At 37.6% G+C, this 26,602-nt stretch overlaps 1 protein-coding gene across 3 annotated transcripts in view; it reads left to right on the forward strand.

Moving 5' to 3' along the window:
* Nucleotides 1-379: 379 nt before the first annotated feature.
* The window catches only part of luzp1 (leucine zipper protein 1), a 39,498-nt gene continuing 13,275 nt past the window's right edge, over nucleotides 380-26,602 (forward strand). Inside the window, exon 1 of one of the 3 annotated variants that reach the window (XM_043262676.1) lies at nucleotides 380-697. The gene's annotated coding sequence lies outside the window, so the exon portion shown is untranslated. Of the gene's footprint in view, nucleotides 698-1,061; nucleotides 1,197-20,045; nucleotides 20,172-26,602 lie in introns of those variants that run through there. The other 2 variants (XM_043262678.1, XM_043262677.1) reach the window with 2 other exon arrangements.

The following is a 26,602-nucleotide window of genomic DNA, read 5'->3' on the forward strand; positions in this document are numbered from 1 at the left end:
CATAACAAACAAACGACAATCAGTCAGTAGGAAAAATATCGTTTTAAGCCTTATTCTTTTTATTATGAATGCGTTTAAGAGATTTAACAGTAAGCTAAATCTCAGCAAGAAAGACATCAGATGTATTGAGAGGCTGACAGGGAAATGGAGCTCGCTCACCTTGTGCAGTGACGTCACACATTTTATTCAGAGCAAAAAAAAATATTTTATTTATTTATTTACACTTTGCGTTTCGTTTTTACATTTATTCTTATGTTTATTCACAATTTCGGGAAGGGTTTTAACACGCGCATTAACAGCGCTTGAAAAGTCCAGCTCCGCTCGCGAACGCGTTTCCGTTATTCCACGCGCTTCCTCTAGAGCTCAGCGCTTGTCGGAGCCGTCGCTCTTTCCCTCTCATCGGGGAAGGCGGGACGGTATTAGCCGGGCAGGGCGTTCTTTCCGCGGTCACAGGCGGCGTAGTCGTTCTAGGGGTGGGTCTTTCTTGGCAGAGGAAAACCCACCTTTTTCATTGTTTGGATCTCGAAGGAATGTGATGGTTTGATCTCGCGGCGCAAGGGAGGGGGTGAGAGAAGGAACTAGCGAGGACCCTGCTGAGAGCTGCTCTATTCATCCTCAAAAAGTCAAACGCGACTGAGTGCTTTGCCCTTCCAGAGAGCTACCTAAAATCGCCGTCGTACTTCTCCCGGCGCTCAAGGTAAGAGAAACCCGAAGCGGGGGCTATTAGGCTAGTTTAGTTGGTGGGGGAGCCGAATGGTGGAATCTTGCCCCCTAGACACAACTCCAAACTGCGGCAACTTTGCCACCCTCCTCCCCCTCCTGTTCTCTGCAGCGGAGGAGCTCGATAAGCCGGACTGCGGCGATTTTAGCCGAGCTGTTTTGTGACCGATGCCGGAATGATAGCGTCGCAGAGATGCGAGAGTAAACTTATCCGGGACTTTCCAAACGGCGGATGTTCGGTAGCCGAGCGGTAACTAAAACATCACCGAGCATGTTCTGATTTTCAGGGGGCTTTGCCAGAGATCCCCCCCCCGTACTCTGATTGAGTCTTTCTACGTCGGCAGCATCGCACCGAAATAAAGTTTACGTTTACGGCGTTCAAGCTCTATTTGCGCTTTACATGTTGCGCGCGAGCGCTGAAACGTCAAGCCGAATTGAATTCCTCGCCACGTACGCCAGACGTTCCCAGGAATATCGTGAGTTTTCAAACAGGAAAAGTCGCTTTCTTAGAGAACAATACCGTCGACTTTCAGGGAATTTGGGTCGGTTACAAGCTGGAGTCTAAATAGTATCATTCTTACAGAAAGCAGTTTTCAGCTCGCTTAACCTTGAACGCGTTTTTAGCACGTTTCTACGGAATAAGCGAGCAAACAAGCAAGACTCATTCCTGTGCGGGACTGTGTTAAGGGCTTCGGTTACGGAGCTCGTGTTCGCCTGTCAGATATCAGATTAAATTTGGATTTCTGTACCGTAACGTGTAGCTTTTTGACGCAGTGTGCGTCTCGACCTGCACTACCGTGGGACGCGAATAGAAAATGTATTTCAAGCCGTGGCTATTAATGTTGACAGCCGCTATTAGAGATGCGAGGTGCGTTCGCACGCGGTGACAGGCACAATCAAACGCGTTTGATGTCTTTAAACATACGCCTGACCTTACACGGCTCATGTTTAAGCTCATATTAGAAATGGAAAGCCCTGTTTTTGCCTTGGCCTAAAAATCAGGTGTTTATTTTTGACTTGCGTGCTGTAAGAACGGTGGGACGTCGAGTAGAGGTCAGGAAGACTGATGCTTTCCTCATGTGTTTTGCCAGTGTGCGCATAATAGAGTACGTTCACGGTCGAGAATACGCACGCACGAGCGAATTAGTAGCATTTTTAGTGATTCGAATCTTTTAATCCTTTCACCAAAGCTTTGTTCAATGACTCTTTCTTTAGGTTACTTTTCGCCAATAGCTGGCGAGAATTTAGTCCACGCTTGTTTGCTACATAGCATGTAAAAAGTATTTCAATTAAGTAAATTGGCTGAGCAATGCACAATATTTAATATTTATGAAGTGTCTGACAATGCCAAAAATACAAAGTTGGAATGTTGATCACTTCACATGTTTAAACAGACAGTATACATAATGTATAGTAAGTAATAGAAGTAATTTAGGGTACAACTGATGACTCATTGAGTAAAGTGGGTGTGTTCATTCAGTAGATCCAACCAATGGTGTTGCTTCTTTACAGCCCATGCTCGGATGCTATTGGTTTGCGCTACAGTTATATAGTGGTATCCAGTAGGCAGGAAGGCAGTTTTATGTCTCAAATAAAGGCAGATATTAGTGAAGGTTGGAAAAAAAGTCGTTAAATAGAGCAGGAAAGGTTTATTTAATTAAAAGATTCATTCATTAAAAATCTATATGAAATATGTACACATCAGTGTTCATTTTTCAGGTAAGCGTTAGTGGCAGTGGTTGGGGGGTTGGGGAGCTGACAGAAAAATGAAACACTGAGCAAAGAGAGAACAGCAACCCCCATACAAGCTCCATTACATTAGGCAGGTGGGGCCCATAAAGCAAGAGAGAGGGAAGACGAGTACAGAGAGGACCTGCCATGACCTGTCCCAGACTCAGATGCATTGACGGATTTCCAGTAAGGCTCTAGAACACGAGCCTTACTGGAAAGCCGTCAGTGCGTTTGAGTCTGGTACAGGTGCGTTTGGGTGTTTTAGTATGAGCACTAAACTAGCCCACTTAACTAAATACCATTACAGTTTACTGGCAATCGGTCGTATCTTGCAACAGCCCTGTCTTTGTGCTGATAAAGGAATTTTATGGAGTCTGTATTAAATATTTGCACTTTCTTCTCAAGTTGCTTTGATAAAGGTGCCTATGCGAGTCGATGCATTAAATTAACTTTACTGACTTTACTCTCACTGCATTCTTTCTCAGTGAGAGTATTAATTTACTTCAAGAAACGATACAAAAGAAAAGACAATGACCTCAAAACTAATTAGCCAGATATAAACACTGAAAGGACGTTTGAGATGCCCTCATCCTCAAAAACCGTCAACAAATTTATGTAGCGTCAAAGAAAATACAACCCTGCCCCTGACTACATTAAGCATTAAATGTAGGTGCTGTGTTTGGTTGTTACTTGTAAAATCTGGGTGCTGAGGCAAAGCCAGCGGACAGCCACTGTATTAGAGTATGTTCAGCTGGAGATCTGAATCACATTCTAGAGCTGGATGTATTTGGTTTCTGTCGAAAGCCAGCAGACACTCTCGTGTTGTTCTTTGTCCGTTTCTATTGTAGCTTATCTCTCTCAGTCTCTCGTGTGTTTCATGACCTGCTGTGCCTTTTCACATGTCTCTCACCTTAGACGGGCAAAGGTTGATTTCTGATGAGCTGTTATTGTTGGTTATACAACAGTACATGTGAACTTTGTCAGCTGAAACAGGATAGGTGGGTGTTTATGAGAGGGGGAAGGCAGGGGCAGTTCTCACTTGAGAAAGGAGACAGTTTGCACAGCGATCAAGCGATGAATGCCGGTGTGCTGTAATTCCTGCCCTCTCTCTCCACTTTTCTTTATGAGCAGGCCCTGCGTCTGGTTTTGCCAGTCTACTGATTGCTTTTCCACTTGGAGGAAGCATGCAGCGAAATGCTTGTGATGGTTATCTGTGTCCAATAAGAGTAATTACCAGACTTAGCACCAGACCCAAGGATTATGGAGAAGCTAAATGACTAGTTTGAGGTTTAAATTGAATATTGCGGTTCAGCCCTGGTGTTCCCGCTCTTAATCTTCTCTCATTTCTTTCTCACTCAGATGAACCGACAGATTTTGACACCGCGTTGTCAGTAGGTCTTTATTCTGTTACAAAATCGTAGTTTTACAGGAACATTAAGAGACAGTTTTGGTACTTTACATTGTTCTCCTTTCTCTGTGAGAATAAGGCTTTGATTTGGCCTTACTTGATCTCCTTAAATGCAAAAGGAAGTGAATTTTGTTGTGTATTTTACCACATAGATGTCAGGCGGTAAGGTCATCTACGGATTATCTTTTGGAGCCCAGCAAACTTATTCGCAGCGCTCCTCTCACATTAAAATGATCTCAGAAATGGCGGTGGATATAGTTTACACAATCTAGAAAGAAATGACACAACTTTTTCAGCTATTCTCAGTGTTCCTGTGAACTCTGACATATAATGAGGTGTTCGTGGGGAAGGGTGACCAGATCTGGTGCACAGCTGAGTCACTCTTCAGTTTTGTGATTTCAGGGAGTGGGAGAGCTTGCTGACAGACATCTAGCTTGAGGAAGAGGTGTTAAAGTGTGAACACAAAAAGATTACAGCAGCTCCTCCCACTCACAAACATACACTGAACCAGTCCAGCTGTCCCAGTCTGCCCTGAGGACTGATCTTCACACAGTACCACAGGACTCCATGCAAGGGTGTTTCTTCTGTGACTGTTTACACCTGGTTTTAGAGGGATTATGAAAATTCTGTAATCGTTTATTCTTTTATTCCTTTAGACCTGTAAAATGCAAAGAAAGGTATTTTGATGAACAAATCCACACAAAAACAACGCTAGACTCCATTGACTTTGGGTGTAAAGACATTTTAATAAATACGTTAAATTAATTTAGTTAGTTTGCATTGGTGTTTTTGTAGTAAACAGTTCAGCTGTGCAAGTCAGTCCACAAAAAAAAATTGTTTCTCTTTCTAAATAAAACGCCTTCTTTACTACACACAGTCAATTTGTAGTAGAAAATACAAGCCATTCGATATTGTTCTCATTCAATATTCTGTTTCTCTCTGAAGTGCATCACAATACAGAAGTAAAATCGGTCCCAAACCTTCATGCAGGTGTAAATCGCATTTGGAACACCTGAAATGGTTCTTAATACATGTTAATACAAGCAGGGCCTGTACCATTTGATTGATGCATCTAACCAATACATTTATTTAATTTGTTGATGACATTTGGGTTGTGGTTTTCACATGAAGAAATCTGCACGTAGTCTGAACATTTCCTTAAACTTGCACACATGCGCATTAAGTTTGTTTAGCACTAATGGGTTGTTCCACAAGGTTTTAACACTGAAGGACAGTGCAGACACTGGACCAGGATAAACCTTTCTAGAGTCGACCACTTGCTTTACTCTATAAAAATACTTTTAAGAGAAATAGTTACTTTTTGTGGAAATGGAAAGAGAAAGTGTGTCTGATGGTCTGAAATCCTGGTTCTTATAGGTCTAGTTGGAATATTTTGCCATATTGTGACCCAGACAAACAGTTGTCACCATTCTGTCTGGTGTAAGACAGACAACAGTCTTTATATGTATATATGTTTTTTTATTTGAATAAATTTCAGTTCAGTTTTAATTGGGTGTACAATGACATGCTGCATTTTTTTTTCTATATTATATTTGCTGTAAGTAAACTGTATTACCTCTAGTATTGACCATAGGCGCCCCTTGCTATTATAGGCGATGGCTATTAAAAATCCACATCAGTTGACCACTATTAGCATGCAAGAACTCACAGCAGTTAAGTAATGAAGAGGCACACAGCCAGAACAGATATCCCAAGTACTGCACCACGTCTGGAATTGCTGATTTGTGCATGGATCTGCTCAGACCTGCTCCTTCTGTGATGTTTTGCATCATAGAAAATACTTGTGAGAGGAACTCATCTGATTCTCCAGTTCTAAGAACTCAAAAGTCATTGGTAATGGATGCCAAATGTCTTTTCTCCTCAAAAGCGCCCCACCCTTTCACTTTTTCACCTGCGCACAAACACGCCCGTGTTTACATTTGAGCATGTGTACAGAATACAGACGATTTAGTGCGCGTTAAAGAGCAGGTGTGCATTTATATGGTATTTTTACACCTGGATCCGTGTTGGTGACCAGATTGCAAGCGGTCAGCTGAGACCGATCGCTGTTCACACCTTGTTATTGGCTTGCATCTCAAATACTTGTCAGTCAGCAAATCATTCCTCGTTGATCTTTGACCCTGTTTTTTTGCGTGACGCTGCTGTTGAGCAGTGTGGGTAAGAGAGTGGGAGTGTGTTTCAAATATCTCTAAGGACTCCTGAAATAGCTCAGCGGAACCGGAGTGATGCTCTCACGGCAGCCCACATGCTCGGTGATGGTGTAATGTTCTCTTTGTATCCGAGACGGCACGCCGGACACAGCTGCAGCGTTCTGCCTCTGCAGAACCAAATGGTTATATTTCAGTTCATTAGCTTCTGTGCATGTTTGTATTAGGTGGAGATGGGGAATTCCATCAGGGATATGGCGGATGGCTCTCAAGCACTGTCCTGATTTCCTTCTCCTGTGTTGTAAAGTCTGGTATGCTATTAGACATGTGCCAGTATTCGGTAATGCGATATATCACAATAATGAACGTGCATGGTGTTGTTATCATGGGCACTTCAAAATATTGAAAATAATTATATATTATTCTGAATTTTAAATGTATTTTAAGAACACTTTTCTCATTAACTGGTTAAAGGCTGTAAGCTGCATCAAAGATACGTGTGTACGGATGAGAAGCTCATGGCTGAACATGAGAGACACGCTGAATGAAAGCGCACAGCCCAAACTGTAATATTTAATCTCAATACGCTATTTATTTTAAAGTAAAAACTGTTATAAACTGCTTTTTTTATGAGCTAGCTAGTTGTATTTTTTTGAACAAAGATGCAAATGTAGCTTTTGTTTATTATGTAAATTCATTAACTAAGGTTAAATAATGATATCTTACTGCAAAAGGATACTATTGATCTTTTAATTCATTTGCACTTTAAAGGATTAGTTTACCCAAAAATGAAAATTATGGCTTATTTTGCCTCATTCCCAAGCCATCCTAGATGTGTGCGACTTTCTTCTTTCAGACGAACACAGAAATTTTTTAAAATGTCTCCTGGCTCTTACATTTTTGTGCATTGCTTTATTGTAATTAAATGTTCATATAATTTTTTTATTATTTTTTTTTTTTGCAACTAAATTTCAATATCGTGATAATACCATATAAAAATTGATACCAACATATGCTTATGTGCTATAGAGGGCTAATAGGCCTCTTCTGGCTCTTTTAGAGTGCATGGTATGGTTCGGCTCAGTATGGCACGACACAGCTCGGTTTGCGTTTCCACTGCAGTTTAGTATTGTTTTAGAGTGGGCGGGATTATTCACATGTAGTTTTGGTTGCGCCGCATCTACTGCCGTGACATCATTGCAAACGTGCCACAAACAAACACAACAATTGAGCATATTGAAGGAAGGTGTTGTTCATTCTCGGCATGTGGATGTTTTTAACTGCAAGATGAAGGAGTTTTAAAATAGGTGCGTCGTTTAAACAGAAGTTCAGGTCGATCCGTCTCTGGCTGTGCTTCTTCAAATCTAGCGGGTCAGTGATGTGGCAGAAGTTTTCTTCAAACAGCGACGTTGAATTCAGTTTTATTAATCTATTCTGACAGCCTATTTTAATTATGAACTCAAACTATTCAGTAATTCACCTATTAAAATTACTGCCGTCAAATGATTAATTAATAAAGTTTTACTTAAGAGAATTAATAAGGAAGAGAATATATAAATGCATTAAATGTAAATACTTTCAAAATATACTGTATGTGTTTTTTTTATTTTGGATGTGATTAATCGCATTGTCACCATGTTGTATTGAAATGAAAATAAATTATTAAATGTAATTTTTCCTAAATATTACAGTTTACTGAAATCTCATTTGGATTTTTAAAAATGTATTTGATTTGATCGTTTTAAGTCTAATTGCCAATAGCCTTACAGATTTCCTGGTTTCAGGACTCATTCACTTTTCACGGCTTTGTTTACAGTGAAAGCTTTGCTTTTTTGATTCTGCACTGCTCTGCCTATTTTTACCTTCCACATGGAAACACAAGCAGAGATTCTCGGGTCCAGTGCTGACCTGATTTCCAGTCTAGCAGAGAGGTTCAAGCATGGGCAGGGAAAGAGGCTGTGCCCTTTCTCACTGATGCATGAACTCTAGTTTTAGCTGACGCTTTAGCCACGTTGCTGTCTTTACACAGTACTATAAGTTCAGAGTGAGTGTTATTGAATAAACATTGAATAAACCCATTTGTCAAAGATCTGACAGATGAAAGACTTCTTGGAGAGTGAGTCATTGCTTTCATAATACTTGTGTTTACTGCAATCCACGGGTAATGCAGCAAGGAGAATTTAGGAGAATCAGATTTTCTTTTATATTGAATATCTGCCATTCCCATCATGTATTTGTGCTCTATATAGAGAACAGCAACTTTAAAACGTTTGAGTGGGCTTGAGCCTGTCCTGAATGCAACCTCAAGTCTTGCAATGTGTCTCCAATGGTCACACTTTGTCATAATGCTGGTTGCTAAGTTAGTACTCGGTCCCTGACCATTATGACATCCGCAAGTTCACATCAAGTTCACCATTGTTTGAGCTGATGTATGTGAGATGGTGTAGATGATGAAATATGTAACAAGTCTTTCTTTTGTTAGTATTTCTGTTTCAGATCAGTTTTCAGCAAAAATTTCACCTTTCTCTTTTCTTGGTGGCCAAAATTTCAGTACACCCCTATTTTTTAGTGGCCTACTCTTGATAGCCATTAATATTTTATGGCAGTTATTAAAAGCAATGTTTGACGTTTAGTAACGCATAACTCAGATTTCCTCTATTGAACTGTAACCGTAATGGCTGTTTTTAAAGTGGTTTTATTTTGCTTTTGCATTACTTGTCAAACAGACCTAATTGCTGTCCATCCTACATCCTAACAACAAGCTTTTTTTTATTGTAATCAACTACTTGCAAACTCTTAATCTGTTTAAAAATCAAGGGGCCTAGAACGTTGCTTAGAGGAACACCACATATCAGGCTAATGGAAACATAGCATTTGATTGGCATTTTAATGTAACGCTACTGCTTAGCATTAGGGCAGAAGAAGGAGAACTGTATCAGCTGCATCCACTTACTGGTGATGATTCAGCATCATACTGTAAAATCGTATATGTAGAACAATTCCTTATGAGGAACAACATAACGCATTCTTTGACTTATTCTTGACTTTGGCACACACAGATGCACCAGAGTTAAATGCAAGACGTCTCTATTGTGGTTTATCAAGGGACAGCGGAACTGCTCTATCTTTTATTAGAGGCAGGATAGCTGTGACCTGTGAACCGTTCAAACACATTGAGAAAGTTAAACTAAGGCTGATGCACATTTGGGCTGCTCTGGTTCGTGGCCTATTCTCCCTTATCTCTGATAGAAAACATGTTTCTACTGTGACACTCGATTGTAAACATTTTCCTGAGTTCTGTAATGGCTTGCATATGGTCGGGAATGTTTGCAGTTTGAAAGGGCATTTCAAGCCTAAAGACTGAAAACTCTGCCCTGCGTGTTCATTCCTGTCCTTCACGCACGATAAAATTCACTCTGCTGTTACTTTTACACCTGTGAAGCGACGTTAAAATAATGCAGTTACAGTTATTAGTTTATAAAACATCACCAAAAGCAGTTTAATATCTCAGAACCAACATTGTGTTTTTAGCGTAGACAAAGCCAGACACATTCAGGACATTTTCCAAGAATGTTCTACAAAAGCTCTTTTAAGGCATGGCAAAATAGAAATGACCTCTAGGAATGGTGCACATTGTGTGCAGATGTTCAGACTATTGTTTTCCCTTTTGTGAAGAAATGGATGAAAAGTGAACAACTTCTTTCACAGTCAAAATAGATTATTTTGTCCATCTGGAATGGTTTATTTATGATTAATTGAATACTCAGTTTCACTAGTACATCTCTCAAAACTTTGTTCTTAAAAAAACGACTTAAAGGATTAGTTTACCCAAAAATAAAAATTACCCCGTAATCTACTCACCCCCAAGCCATCCAAGGTGTATATGACTTTCTTCTTTCATATGAGCACCTACGAGTTTTATTTAAATTTAACTTTCCAAGCATGGTAATAATGGTGAACATTTAAAAAAAAAAATTTAATTGAATCTCCATAAAATGGCATATATCCGTAATAAGACTAACCTATACTCCTCTGGGGGGGTTATTTATATTTTTAAATTATTACCCAAATCACTGACTTCCAGCAACTGTCATATGTGTGTTTGTGAGAGAGTTGAGTTCCGGCTTGTTGGCTGACCTCTGACTCATTTGTAGCACAACTCAAAAGAGAATAGGATAGAGCGAACGAGGATAGAGTGAAAATAAATGCCGGTAACGAACTAAAAGTTAATAATGAGAAGTAACAAAAAATGTCAGAGGATTTCATCATACGTCAAAGAAGCCCGAACTCGACTCTCTCACGAATGTGCATACAGCATTTTTTAAAGGAGTTTCAAAATAATAACCACTATCCACCAGCATTAGCGAACTTGGAAGAGCCAGGATAATTTTCTTTTTTTTTTTTTTTAAACTCCAACTGTGTTTGTTTAAAAGAAGGAAGGCGTGAGTAGATTATGGGGTCATTTTTATTTTTTCTGTGAATAATTCCTTTAAAGAAGATTGTTATGCAAAAAAAGGAGACAAGATGTCACCTAGAAATGTTCAAAACATTTTTAAAAGTGTCACTCCTTGGCAGGAATCGTTATATTTGTGGAGAAGGAGAAAAAGGTTAAAACCTCTTTCATATAAATTCCCATCACATTAGCTCTGTAAATCTGAATCTTATATGTATGTCCGAGGCCTCTGAGGGTTTTATCAAGTCGATCCAAATCTGTAAAGGCTGTTGTCTCTCTTTTTTTAGTCATCAAAGCCAGGAGATGTCAGCTTAAACTGGGCAGTGCAATGATTTCTCTTTCCTTCTCCTCGTTCTCTGTGTTCTTGAGGTATTTTTGGAACTTAATGAAAAGAGAAATCTGAACTGAAGGCCTTAAAAGGGATGTCTGGGTCAGCTGAGTGGAAAGTTGTGTTATTAATGTGTTTGACGTCTCTCTCACACTGTGTTTTGTTAAAGGGGCTGGAGAACACAGGAATGCTCTGGGTTGGATGGTTAAGTTGGGCTGGACTCAATCTTTGGGGAGGGAGAGGGGAAAAGGGGCATAGTTAGCATTTTTTAGAAGCCATTCCAGCTCGCTTCAAGGTCCACTTTTTGCCCACTGGGACATGCTAAGGAAGAGGCTTGTGTAACACTCAGAATCCTGTTCTGTACCGAGGACTTGAAAGTAATTTAAAAGAGCATTTACTAGAGGAAAACAGCATGAGTTTTGCCCATTAAATGAATCTCTCTGTCTCAGCAGAAACTTTGGGTTTTAACAGCTCATCATGTGAATACTGATCTCTTTCTTGTGTCTTTCCCATGCATGATCCCCTATTATTCTGGAAATTGTACTCAGTTCATAAAGAAGTATTTTAACTGGGTGACTCTGTTACAGGCCATTTACATGCTTATTAAAGAATGGATGAAGGAAAGATTGTTGTTGAGATTGGAGCATTTTGGTGGTTTTCCATGATTATTATCTATAATTGTGATGAATTATAGAATGGGAGTTGCAGAAATGAGTCTGTTTGTTTGACGTCGATTTTCTGTGCTGCCTTTGTGTGTACCATTTGAAAAAAGAAAAAGTGAAGTTGTTAAACTTGTTAGAGGTTGATTTTTATGGGTTTCTTATGTTCAAAGATTTTCAAATAAAGGTAGAAATATAAAAAAACGAGTACACTGATAAAAAAAAATCAAGCATATACTAAAAAAAACAAAAATAAACACACAATTGTAATTATTACAAAAAACGTGTTTAGATGTACTTTGTCTTTAGCCAATTATGCTTAATAAGCCTGAAAATGCACTTCATGTAAACGCGGTATCCTGTTTTCTTTTTATCAGAGTAAGGCCATAAATGGCGTAAGCATACACCTGTTGGAACAGGTAGTTGTTTTTGCCTCTTTTTGCCATTTCACACGGCATGTAAACGCAAGAACCCGCTCTCTGTCTGCTCACTGAAGTGCTCATGTGCTATATTTGACAGAAACACATTGTCAGTGCAGATTAAGTGCATCTAGTCCAAACAAATGTCTTGCTGTAAAGAAAGAAGGTAATATATCATAAAAGCATACCTTTTTTTATGACACAGAAAATGATGAAAATGTGTTCTCACTCATGTGTTTCAGTCACAGTGCTGCATTTATAGTTTCGCGAGACATGTTGCAAACTTTAACTATCAAGACACTGTATGATTTATTTAAAAAAATACTTAAACATACATTTGTATGTATAAGTAGTTTTTAATGATTTAAAAAAAATTCATTAAAACATCTTAACAAAAAGACCTTTCACTGACCAACTAAAATGGTGTTGGTAGTTTAGTTAATGTTCTTCTGTGTAGTTTAGACCCATTATTCTGCTGCTTAGTCCGTCTTCATTCATGCGTCACTGCAACAGGGCTGCTCTTAGCTGCTTCCACTGAATAAAATGATCAAAAAAGCGATCACTGATGTCATGGTCACCCTGACAACACCCAAAATCAGACCAAGCTCTCAAAGCCTTTGGCACTGCCTGGTGACCTGCATTTCCATAGGAATGGCTGCCGCACATATTCTAACCATCCCACGTCCTACCGATTGGTGACAAGGTGATTGGATTTAGAGCTGTCAGTCTGTCTGAGTATACACACGACTAAAGGCCTGAATGTACAGACTGGACGTCTTACTGCCTTTTTGATCTTTATTTACAGCTGCAGGCAGATGAGACGGTTTCTTTGTAAAAAATTCACGTTATTATTTCTGTTGTTGTTCAAAACCGTATTTCTGTGGATACCGTGGTAACGTCTTGAGGACATTTTTTTGTATAAAATCTAAGATTCATTTGTTTTGTAACAATATAAATATTCTTACTGCCACTTTTGATAAATTGATAGTGTCCCTACTGAAGTATTATTTTAAAAAAATTATGTTTTTGTGTCTGGTCTCCATAGGCACATGGGAGACACAACTACATGAAATGATAGAAATCAAATGAGTAGAAAGAGGGTCTGGATGTATGTGAGAGAGAAGGAGAAATAGGGGCGGCGCAGGCACCTGTATCAACATCCTGAAGCTGACTTCAGAAATCCTGTGCCGTGGTTGGTGGGATTGATTGAGAGGGGAGGGGGTATCAGTGCAGACACACTGAAACAGGAAGCAGCATGCAAGCACGGAGAAATAAATGGGGAAATTCAATTGTAGATGCTCTCCTCCTCATCTCTGAACAAGAAATGTGCTTTAGTAGCTATATGTCTAACAACAGAGACAGAACCAAAAAGAAAATGTGAATATAAACGTAAAGAAGAAAAATAATGAATGAATAATAAGAAAAAAAGCTGAAACTTGGCATGTGTTTTACTCAGCGGTTGGATTGCAGCCCCGCTGTCAGTCCTTGTTATGTCATCATCCGTCATCAACTCTCAGTCCAAGAGTGGGACAATAACTCCATGTCTGTTTCTCACGTCCAACTTTCCATCTGTCAACGGTTGCTCTTTGATTAAAAACCTCATTAGACACACAATGTTCAGCCGATTTGTTTTGATTCGCCTGATTGAGTGTCAGCAGCGCTTTTGTGTTTCAGCATTTGCTAGCATGTATAGAGCAACATATTCACCATGATTTAAGAGCTTATTAACTTCATGATTCATTGTAAGCAGAGCTGAGGGCACTCGTGCATGTGTTTGCCACTAAAGTAAGATCTTGTTGTCACTCTTGTACTCCAATTTCATCAACACAGGAAAAAAAAGTGGTTTTGGTAGATTGGCTTTATTAAAATAAATGGTCTTTGCTCTGGTCTCTTATAAAAACGTAAACTTGAGTGAGAGATGTAATTTTGCTGTACATGAGGAGAACCTCCATCATAATCCTAACGTCTTGAAACCTTCTCAAAGTTGAGTTTCTGCCATTTTAAGTTTTTTTTTTTTTTTCAGCCTGGGTTTATTCGGTCACATCCACAATAACCTCTTTATCTTCTATAAATCTGGAAATAAATCAAATTGTGTTCTGTTGTTTAACATAATTTGGTTTTAAATATATTTAAAGTTTGTGAAGGCAAAATATAGATATAGATACAAATACTAAAGCATTTGAAAAATCATGTTAATTTTTTTTTTTTTTTTTTTTTTTTTTTTTTTTTAAAGGTGACATATATCACAAAAATCTAACATTTTCAGATTTTAAGTGCTAAAATCAGGTCCTCTGTGCATAAATCAGTAACTTTGTTTTAGTAAGCCTTTTTCTACAAGCCTCTGAGAAAACGAGCACGTCTGATCTCACTCCTCTAGAGACGTTGCAGAGGGATCTCATTATAATATTACCACCCACCCAAGGCACTATAATTATGATTTCACAAGCGACAACAGCCTCAGGGGAGACAAGAGAGCAGAGGATTTATTAATTTATTTACTGTTACTTACTATTGCTGTTGCCACTTCTAGTATAGATCTAGATAACGTGTGATTTTTTATATTTATATATATATATATATATATATATATATATATATATATAGTTATATATATATATATATAATTATATATATATATATATATATATATATAATATATATTGTGTTTTTAATGTAAACCTGTGTTAAAAGACAATGTTTTTGTAACTTGTGTGTTTTTAATGTAAACCTGTGTTTGAACGAGCATGCCTTTGACAGCAACTTTCTGTTTGTAACTTTCAGATATGTGCACTCATAACAGAAGTTTAAACGAAGAGGTTTAAATATGGTTTAAAATGCACAATTTCAAAGCGATAGACATGGCAAGCAGAAGAAAGGATGTGTTTAGCAGGTACATGCTGTAATAGTGTAGATCTATTCTGGAAAAGGGGGCCGGGAGTATCAGCTCATTTGCATTTAAAAAGACTGGCATGAAATTCAGCCTTTTTCTGCTTCCACTCAAAGAAGGCTTTTGCAAAAATGATATGATAAATGATCTGTGGGGCATTTTAAGTTGAAACTTCACAGAAACATTCACCAGAGACTCGTATTACATATTGTAAAAAGGGGCGTAATATGTCTCCTTTAAACATTTAACTTATTGTTATTTGTTAATGTATTTTTAATAAAATGAAATGTTATTGTGTTAATGTTTATTTTATTAATTCATTTTAAAATGCTCTCATATGTGCAGACTGCAATGTATAATATTACTATCTTCATATTTCTCATGTAGCTAAAAAAAAAGCTCTGGTTTGGTTCACTTCGAGGTTCTTGGAGGTGACCGATTCTTTGTGTGCTCGGAAGACCCAATTTTTTTTCTTCTTCCTCTGTTTCTCTCTCTCCAAGCGTGCGATCTCATGGCCCTTCTGTGCTGGATTGTTTTTCTCTGTGATCAGTGAAAATATACATGTTCTCAGGGAGAGGAATGTACAGGCTAACATGTTGCAGGTCTTCTGCCTCCTCTTTTTTTTTTTTTTTTTCTCTGGTTTTCTCGTAAAGTATAAAGCAGCATGGACTTAGCAGACCTTTTACTCTCTCGCCTTCTTTTCAGTCTGATAAATGTGGTGGTTAAAGCCCTTGTGACGAGGCGTTTGGTTTGTGAATAGTTTGAGGGGCTTTTGGCACCGCTGATGCTCCTAAAAGAAGGATGTTGTTGATTTTGGCTTGCGTTAAGTGAGCTTTGCTGTGTCTGCGCACACACCGATTCACGAGCACATGCGAATCTTTATGGTCTGACCATCTGGATGACGATGCATCTCATTTTCGACATTCTTCTACGCGCTCCTTCTTTATCAGGCTCCTTCTCTCCCCCGCAACACTCATCATTTCCTCTTCATCCCTTTTTATGACTATCTTCTCAATCCATTTAAAGTATTCATTAATTTCCTTTATGCCTGACGTCACTGTGGCTAAATCAAAGTCTGTCTTGTCTAGCCGATTAAAAGTGTTTTACGTCTTCTTCCCTGTCATTAGTTGCTTCTTGATATTTATAACTAAAAAAATACCTGTGTTCAGTTGGTTGAATTCCATACCGCATTATGTCATTTAGAACTGTGGAAACCCTTGGTTAAGCTGTCAGAATATCGGCTTGTAATGCCTTTGCGAAAAGGCATATAATTATCTTGTGCGATACATATCTTTTTAGAGTTTTAATACATTATATATATATGTCTTAATTAGAGAGAATCCTGTTGGCAATTATGTGTTATTCAAAAACGAAAATAAGGATGCTTGACATTTTAAATATATTGAAAGTGAATGTAAGCTATTTTCTGTTGCTTATTTAATGAATAGTTCAATCAAGCATGAGAATTATGTCATTATTTACTTGCAGCCTGTTCCAAACACGTATGACTTACTTTCTTCTGTGAAACACAAATGTTTTTTTTTTTTTTTCTTTTTTTTGATTTTCGGTGCTGTTGCATCATTGAGCAGAACTTTAAAACTTGGATCAGTCCAATTTTTGAATCATTCAGACTGGTTTTGAATGATTTATGAATGTGTGTCAGCTGATTTATTAAAGATCTGACTCAAAAGAACAATTCATTCACTAATCGGGCATCTCAGGAATGCTAATAAACCTACCAAGGAGAGTTTAAGCAAATGGCACAACTAAGCACAACTTAAATTTAAGTCTGTTCCTTTATAAAAAAAGATGCTGTATGACTTGGAATCTAGCGCACATTTTGTATGGACCGCTTTTATAGTGCTTTTCTGATACTTTCGAGTTTGACAGACCTAGTCCTAATGAACAGAGCAGGCCTAAATAATGAAAAGAATGTGTGATTGTGAGGAATTGCAGTTGTATTTTGTACAGACACAACACTCGCTCTGTCTCATCACGTCAAACTCTGGTCATATGACAAATAGAGCAGTCATCAGTCTCCCATAAATGGTGCAATCAGTCAGTTAACGATTATTATTTCAGTTTGTACCCGCGGCCCCAAAGCTGTCAGTCTGTCTGCCGTGCTGCCTGGAACTATGTCAACATGACTCTGACCTGACTCATTCCCACCCATAATAGGATATGGACATGGCCTCCTGCTGCGGCATCGGTGCCTCATGCAGAAGTCTCTGTCTTTGTCCTTCGAGGCACACACACGTCAACAAACAGAATCAGGAATTCTTTTAGGAGAGCGAGGCGGTCCAGGTCCTGATAGAAATCAGAATTTCCAGACTGTTTCCAAATGTCCAGTTACTTCACAAGATTATGAGGTTTTCTGCGCAGATATTCCCTTCGTCTGCAGGCCGTAGTGTGTGGGTAGGGTTATGTCAATATAGCTTGTGAATTGTGAAAACAAAGTGTTTTTATACATATTCTTTTACTGTATAGACGCTTTTAGTGTTTGAGGTAACGTGAGTTGTGGAAGCAACTAATAAAGTAACGCATTACTTTTAAATTCATAACAAAATAGTTTTTTTTTTCCTATTTTTCACTGGCACATATCATGTCCCTTAATGAGAAAAAGCCGGAGTCTTATTAATTACACTTTTGTTGTGAAAGGGCCTTTACAGTTGTCAAAAAAGATAAATTATGGGGTTTTTTTTGTTATTAAAGGGATCACTCGTCGTTTAATGTAAGACATCCGTTCATCTTCGGAACACAAATCAAGATATTTTTGGTGAAATCCAAGAGCTTTTTGACCCTTTACGGTCAAGGCACCAAAATATAAGGACATTGAATAAGCCTAGCTACCACTTTGGAAAGTACAACGAAGCATGCGCATCGTTTTCTTTCCGTGGTGCTGCTGCCGAAGAACATGCATATGCCGTGCCTTTTTTACATGCAGCGCAATGCACGCGCATTTGTGGTACTCTCCAGTATGGAAGCACAGGGTGATTCACAGGAGATGAATTGTTGAATAAAGTCGTTACTTTGGGGCTTTCACACACAAAAATGACACATGGGCTATTTTAATGATGTCCTTGGTCCTTTCTGGGCTTCGAATGTTGCAGGACTCTTGCTGTCCAGGGAGGAACAGAAAGTTCTCGGATTTCTTCATTAATTTGTGTTGTGAAGATGAACAAAGGTCTTACTGGTTTGGAACGACATGAGGAAGACTAATCATGACAGAATTTGAAAAACACATGAGCAAGCCCAGCCCAGGCAAGAAGGTAAAATAGGTGCATTACTTTGTAACTAAGTAACACAATTAGCCATTTTTTTAAAGTAAAACGATATTGTAATGCATTTCTTTTAAAAGTAACTATCCCCAGCACTGCCCCTAACTTGTGTGTATGTTTTCAGTGTGTATGTGTGTGTCCACCCAATTACTGAGGGCAGTTTGGAGAGGGCTGCACAAACATACCACACATACAAGCCATTCTTTTTTTTCTGTCCGTTTGCTTTCCGTCTGTTTTCTACCCCAAAGTCAAGACAGAAAACGGTGCCAAAGGTCAAGCGTATTAAACGCCCACCCACTTTGATATATTCATCTCTCTCTCTCTCTGTTTTTTCATTCTTGCTCTAGAGAATGCAGTGTAAATGATGTCGTTTTATCATTTTGGTCTTCTGGTATTGTGTTTGTAGGTCATGCCAACCAGATGGATTTAGAGGGAAAAGGCTCTTTATTCAGGCCTTATAAGGACATGATGCAGTCAAATCTCACATTTACCATTTGCTCTTGGCATCTCTCTTTCTCTCTGGTTTTATCCACTCTCCCTCTACAGCCAGGCACTTCACATGGATTATATAAGCCTCCCTGACACTTGTGCAAAAACTATTCCTGGATTTATTTGGAGAAAAAAAAAATTAAAACATGCGCCAAGTTCTTAGCAGCGAACTCCTGGAATTCACGTTGGTTTCTTATGCCTTTTGAAAAACAAAAAACATGGTAACTTTATTTAAAGTCTTTATGCATAATGCATTATAAACGGGTGTTAAAGGTTGTAATGTATTAAAATGATCCATAATGTGTGTTTTAATAGATTTGAACTTGTAATAGATTTTAAGTATAAAAATAAATGCACAATGTAACATTGAATTAGACAAGTTGTTTTATGAAGTGTGGCAATTTATTTACCCCAAATAATATAATTATTGTGAGATTGCACACTGCATTGTGGTGCTCTACAAGGCCTGATTAATGTATTAAAACTACTTTTATAATGCAGTATAGATAAAGGTGCTAAATAAAGTGATTATAATTTGAATATTTGCGTACACGCATCTGAATCGTTATATTCAATAAAAATATATAATATTGATAATTATTATTTTATGTTTTTATTATTTATTAAATCTTAAGATCAAGATGTGTGCACAAGAATCTTAAATTAAAAATTCATAAATGTAATTAATTTTGGGGTGTCACATGACTTAAGTAATGCTTTGTAATAAAAGATCATAATTTTTCAAATTAAAGTCTTACCCCGATAGCGTTCTGATAATATAAGCATGTCTAATAATAATAATAATAATAATAATAATATTACAATTATGCAAAACTACTTACGTTTTTTTTTTTTTTTTTTTTTACAATTTTTTTAAAATCATACTTCTAAAAAGTCTTTACATTATGATGTCAGGACAGTTTTCTTACAAAAAAATGACTGTCATGTCATTGACCCGAGCTATTGTTTTGTTTTTCTTCACCTTCATCAGTCTTCTGTAATTGCTCATCCAGTTGTGAATGCGGCCTGTCATTTGAAATCACACTCAGGTTAATTCCTCGGGAGGTGGGTGTGAGTGTTTTGCATGCTGCAGAATGTGTGTGAGTTTAATAACGCATTGGAGAACACGTTCTTCAGGTCAGACTCAGGCGTTTTATTCAACATTCTTGCCTGTCAGAAAATACGAACACAAACACAAAACATTCAGCTGCCAGCCTAATGTGCCAGTAGACAATAAAAAAAAATGGATTCCAAAGATGTTACAAGGTTTTTCTTTTCTTCTCTTTAATCGCCCATCCACTCACTCTTCCCTCCCCCCTCGATTCTCTTGCACTCTTTCTTTCTCTCTCCTTCATTCTCTCTCACGCACACACTCTCTGCCGTTCGTGCCATCTTTTGAACCTTGTACCTCTTTGGGCGTCCTGAATTCCACGTGTTTAATTCGGGCATTCCTTCCCTTCACTCGCAGACAAAACAACAACAACAAAGAGAGAAAATTCTCTGGACCGTGATCCCCCCCCTTCTAATCATTCACAGGAAATGGGCTCCTGTACAGCATGAGAGAAAGAGGGCAAAACAGGCTTCGGATATACCGTGTGGAATTGAAGGAGATAATGAATGTTTGTGCTCAGGTAGGTTTTAGTTTGCTTTAAAGTTTCTGTTAGTGTGTATTTAAGTTTAGTTTGTGTAGTTTTTGAAACTGGTTTCAGAATGTGATTCCTAGTAGCGGTTCCTGATTGGTTGGTTTCTGTTCCAATCAGCTCATTTGTTGTTGGCACACTAAGCTGGGTTAGCTCGTATCTGCACGTCCATAATCTGCTTTTAGGCTTCCAGTTTTATACAGATTGTCACATTAATGAACAGATAGTTATGAAAGTCTTTTTCTAAGTAATGTTTGTTCAATGATGTATGTTACGCATGGTGGTTTTTTTGTTTGTTTTTTGTTTACCTCATTTCTCACGTGTAATTACTATTAACAATGATATTAATAATTCATCTGTGTGTCCTGTGTACAGTGTTAGTGAGCGAGAGAGATTAAAAACGAATTGAAAGTAACATGATACAGCTAGAGGAAGAAAGACTTACAACAAAGCAGCACAAGAGTGTGTGTGTGTGTGTGTGTGTGTGTGTGTGTTTATCTGACTGACTTCTGTTTACCTTGGCTAGCGTCTTACAAACTGTTTACTCATACAAGCATGAAGCAAAGAAAAACCACCAAACACACACATACATGGCTGTCTAAATAAGGACATGTTGCATATATGTTATTTATTTATAATAAGCTTATAAATACTGTCTTATAAATACAGTGTGTGTGTGTCCCAACAGCATTTAATTTTAATCAAGCTAATAGCATTTAATTTTAATAATCATACAATATTCTTGAGTGTTTTTAATTGTAATATTAAATCATTCTCCAAATTTTAAAAGATAAATTAATATTTTAAACCTTTAAAATTTAAATATTTTATATATATATAATTAGACATCTTTATAAAAACAAAATGTTTACTGACTCCAAATTATTACTTATTTTCAAACATATGGAGATACAGTTGTCCTTAACAAATTGCTAATTAAACCCACACCCATGGACATATTTCTTTTTGTTTGCATAGTGGCAATAATAATTTATATAGTTTTAATCGTCTCAACCTAATTAAAGTCCTAGATATTGAGTCAGTTGATGTGTGTCCCACAGTAGGTCGTGATGACTGATGGTAGTAAGGTGATTCACTGATTTCTTTTTTTTAAATTATAATTTTTATTTTTATTTTTTTTATGTGTCCAAAAGGAAGAGTAAAAATTGAAATATGTGCAACAATGAAAATGAGTGAGACACACCAAAGCTTGAACTCCTAGTACTTCATAGCTGTAGAGGGAAGGAACAGTGGCGCCGGGTTTAAAGGAAGTCACACACAAAGGCTTCAGATGGATTCTGGGACTGTGTACACACTAACAAACCATTTCCTCTTCACAAACTCACACATTGTGAACACTTTAACTGATTTTACACTAGCAGTCAACCCGTGGTTATCTGGATGTCAAAGTAAAAGAATAAAACGCTTTCAGAGTGTGTCAGTGAGGATGATTCAGTTATTAGTGCTGTAGAGCTGTAAACACACACGTAACAAACAAGATAATGAAGAAACACATCACCATCATCAACACTCGTGTTCCCTGTGGACAGTAACCTTTGACCTTTTTGTTTTTAAGGAACTCTCATGTCTCAAGATTGGTTTGTTTTGCATTGTTGGTATAACATTTTCTATAATGCCATGTTTGTTGCGCCTTTGTTGCTAGGTTGTGTTGTGTGTCTGTGCTTCGTCCAGGTGGTTCTCCATATTGTTTGGGGCAATGATACTGGCATTAATCTTTTGGGGTTAATAAATATTAATGGACCTCACGGACTAATCCTCCAGTGAGATCTAGATCTTTTTTTTAAGGTAATAGCTGCAGGTCTGTGATTTTATTTAAGTCTTCTGGTTTATATCCTGCTGTGCTGTAATCCACAGGCAGCAAAAGCAGGTCATCTAAACGGAGCTCGATCAAGACACGATTTCTGTGTCATCCAAGAGTGGGATTAGAAAATGTGGTCACTAATATACATTCACTGTCACACTGACTTCAGAAGTTTGGGATTTCTTAAATATATTTTGCAACTAGGCTGTATTTATCTGAGGAACATGCATTAATATTGTAAGTATTATTATTGTATTTTTGTTTGTTTGTGACTAGAGTGATAAGATCAGCCTGGAAAGTCTTCCCACTGTCTTTACCACTTTATCACACCCAACCTTTAAACCTTGTGTAACTGTTACACTTGTTTGCTAAGCGCAATGAAATGCACACATTTTATTTCATTGAATGATTTGAGCATCGGTGTAATACTACTTCCTTGTTTGTTTTTTTTGTTTTTTTTTTAATAATTCTGTATTTTGGGAAACAGGTGGTGTCTGCAAGTCAGTTATTGTTATATTACAGTTGTTCAGTTTTCAGGCGAGTGATTTATGACTGTTTCTTGAGAGGTTTTTCTTCAGAACCAAAGATTTATACTTGTTCAAGAATATCATTTCAGTCAGAGATTGAAGCTCATATACATATTGAGACACACACACACACACACACTCACACAATTGCCACATTTGATTCTTAACAAAAAACACTATGAAAAGCATTTTTATTCCTTTTTAAAAGTTTAAAAAACTGTTCATTCACTATTTAAAATATGCATGCGAATGCGGTTAGTTTAGCTTTTAATTATCATCATTTTTATTATTGTTCAGAACTGGTTCATTTTAGGTTGTGACCTATCAGTTGAAAACCACTAGTTAATGATATAACAGACATTGTTTCGTTTAGTTCCTTTCCCTTCCCGTTCAAACTGCCAAAACTAATAATGAGAAACAATTAATCTCTCTCTGATGTCATAATGTTTTTTTTTTAAACGGGCAGACTTTCTCTTACAGCTGTTATATGGCACAGAAACGTGTTACACAGACTCACACCGTTTTGTAGCCCTTTGGATGATTGTAAACTGCAATTATGCACGGTTTTCAGTAATGGGTCTGCTGTGTTCAATCTGCTGATCCTAAGGACAAATGCTTTAGAGTTTAGCTTAGCATCTTGAAATACACTGACACAGCATGCAGCGCTTCAGAAACGCCAGTGAAATTTTGTATCCCTGCTTTATAGGGACTGGTATTCTCAGAAATGCACACATAATCAAAAGACAATTGCAAACATACACACAGTGAGTGAGTCCCAAACCTCACTCGAAATCTCAACAGAAACTCAAATATAAACTCAAGTACCTGAGTTTATAACAAACATATGCGGCTGATCTCTCTCTCTCTCTCTCTTGCTCTCTCTGTCCTTTCCTGTTTAAGTGTCTATGTTGGACTGACGGTTTGTTTGGTTCTGCTGGGGTCATGATGCTGGGGGGTCATGATTTGTCTCTTTATTAAATCAAAATTGATGTATAATTGTTTGCTTGCTCTAAGTCAGGAGCTATAAACCTTAAAATAACATTTTACAACTGTTTGTTGTTTAACGTATTTGTCCCTGTTGTCCAGGAGATGGAGGAGAGTGTTTCTGTGACTGTTGTTCTGATACAATAAGGATACAGGAAAGAAAATGAAAGATTATTAAAGAGTACAGCGGTTCTGCTCCTGTTCACCATTATTACAGTAATGCCACATAGAGTTTTGCACTTTTTATTTACAGTAGCTAGTAGAAAAAGACACTTAAAAATTTTTAATGTATGATTTAAAATGTATCATTTTCTAAAGTGTGATCAATGAAAATTGCAATAAAAAAATATATATATATATATATACTGATAATGCCATTGTGTTGTAGGCCGCAAATATATATATTTTTTGACATAGAAGTAGTAGCTTGTTGGCTATTGAATAGTAAAAAACAGACACATTGTTTTGAATTATTCTAAATATTTTGACAGTCTGGTTGTTGAAAGTTAGTAAAACAAAAAACTACATAAGAATGAGTAAATGAATGAAATTTTTGGGTGTACTGTCCCTTTAAGTTGATGTGATAAACTACACCTGTGGTTGCTCTGACATTTTAGTTTGTTAAATGTAATCGGAAAAACATGTCTTAAAGTCAGTTCTGAGAAAAGCCCTTGAAGCCACTTGGTTTGCTATGTATTTATCTAAAGCTAAAGATATTTTCAAGTGTCTTAAGTGTCCAGATACTTTTTGAACTGACTGTATATTTATATTCAATAAAATCGGGTAATGCAGATGAACATCACATCTTGTTATTCTGGCATTATAAAGCTGTTGCATAAACCAAATTGTCTAAGTTTTTATGATGAAGGGTTTGTTTGCTTGTTTTGTGATTTGTGTCTTCCTTTGGTCTGATGGGGCTTAAATGAGCCTTTTGAGACATTTTTTTAAATCTTTAACTCTTTTGGAAAAAGACCAAACAAATCTGAGTTCAACATGTCTTTATTTTAAACACTAGACCGTTCTTTTCTCACCCGAGTCTTTTTGTAGCCCTGCTGTCTGCTCGGCCGTTCAGACGTACAGCCCCACTAAAACATTAGACTTCCTGTTCTTACTTTTCCATTTCTCCAAATGCGGTGAAGAGAGGGAGAAGAAAATGACATGACTGCACAGGAAACAACAAACTGAACATTATAGGCTGGTTTTTGCTTTCATGGAAAAATGTAAAAAATTGCTGCTTCAAGATTCAGGTTGCCACTATTTTGTGGTCTGTCAGTTTCTGCCAGAATTGCACGAGTTCAGAGGAGGCCAAACACACACTCATCACCATCTCTTTCTCTCTCTCCCTCCCTTTCTCTGTCTCGCTTTTCAATTCAGTGTGCTGTCTTGGCATTACTTTTAACCGTACAATATTGGAAAAGCATTCAATCAATACAGGATCAGCACTAGTAGGAAGGTTCGAGCACAGCATCGCTGTGCAGCAGCAAAGGACGCAGAAGTCATTCTTTTACTGCAAATTAGTCAAAAGAAACTATGACGGTTAGTGATCAGATAAGAAAAGATATAATGCAGTGACTTCCAATAAAAATGAAGTTACAAGACCACATGTTGGCAGATGGAAGAGAAGTTGATGTGACTATAAATCATTCACTATTTTGTGTGGGTTTTTGTCCACAAACAGAAACAAACTACTGCAATTATTCCCGTACACTTAAATGTTTTAGGTGCAAATCAGTTAATTGCTTTTAGAACAATGTTAATTTTATATATTCTATTTTTACTTATTTTCTAGAATTATTCTTTTTTTTTTTCTTGTGTCGTGACATTTGTGTGACTTTAAACCTCACCTTGTAGTGAAAAAAAAAAAATTCATCTGGAAACCACGTTTGTGAAACGTGCGCTGCACTCCCTCTGTCTCTTGTTGGTTGTGATTGGCATGATTTCTGGGTTTGAGGGATTATTAAGGGATGTTTATAAAGAATAAAGAGCTTCAGGCTGGCCAACCAAACTGATGTCAAGTGCAGGGGAAAGTCTTCCCCTTTCCTCTGGGGGAACAGAATGTTCAGGAGGCCGACGAATCACTTAGCGTGGCTTGGACTAATGATATGGTGCATGATTGCATGTGTGCTGCTCTTATGGAGGAAAGAGAAAGTGTGCGCGTGAGAGACTACAAACTAAGAAACAAGATAATTAAGTATTTCCTTTGCATTTAGGTAATTTACTATGCCTTTAGTTTCTGTGATATTTTTATTTATGGTTGTTTTTAATTTCTTTCCCACCACTATATTGCCTCGAGAAATTGGAGGACTTTTACTTGTCATGCGAAATGCACTCTAGCTTGAGCTCTAAAGATATTACATCAGACATTTATATTTTATGCTCCTTCTCAAGCTCTGGTGCAAGGCAAACCTCAGAGTTCAAAGCACGGCAAAATGTGGGTACAACAAAACTTGAGCCCAGTTATTGATCCACTATAAAGTTCTTTTAATATGATTTTTCTTCGTAATTTCCTGATTAGGTGAAAACTTGTTTGAGCATTTGTTTCCTTGATACCTTCTTTTACATGTCCATATGTTGAAGAACTTTTTTATATTTTCTTGGCACATTTTTAAATTTCACGTTTTTGCTTCTCCACACTTTCATTCACTTTTACAAATCTTTTTTTTCTTATTCATAGTTCACACTATTAGTTACCGATGTAGCTTCTGTAGCCTATGGATGTAGCTTCTGATTTTCTGTAATAACCACCTCTTATGTCACCGCTGCTGATTTAAGTGATGTTACCCCTTAAGCTGGTAGTTTGACAGCCCTGTTTGTGCAAGTTTCTTTGCATGTGTTATTGTTATGGTACATGGGCCTTATAGATATTCATATCTTAGTTTGCTCTTGTGTGCATGTTAATCATTGTGTGTGTGTGTGTGTGTGTAATCCTGACCTTAGAAGCCCCGTCACTGAGAGATCTTGCCAGAGTGATTATGAATGTCATGTGTCATGGAAATCTGTCTTGGATGTGTTGGATCTCCTTCCTGCTTGGCTGGTACATTTACTGGATGACTCGTTTCCTTTCAAAACCCAGAAGTACTGCTGCCTGT

Source organism: Puntigrus tetrazona, chromosome 17 (genome assembly GCF_018831695.1).
Source record: "Puntigrus tetrazona isolate hp1 chromosome 17, ASM1883169v1, whole genome shotgun sequence".
In the NCBI taxonomy this organism is placed as follows: domain Eukaryota; kingdom Metazoa; phylum Chordata; class Actinopteri; order Cypriniformes; family Cyprinidae; genus Puntigrus; species Puntigrus tetrazona.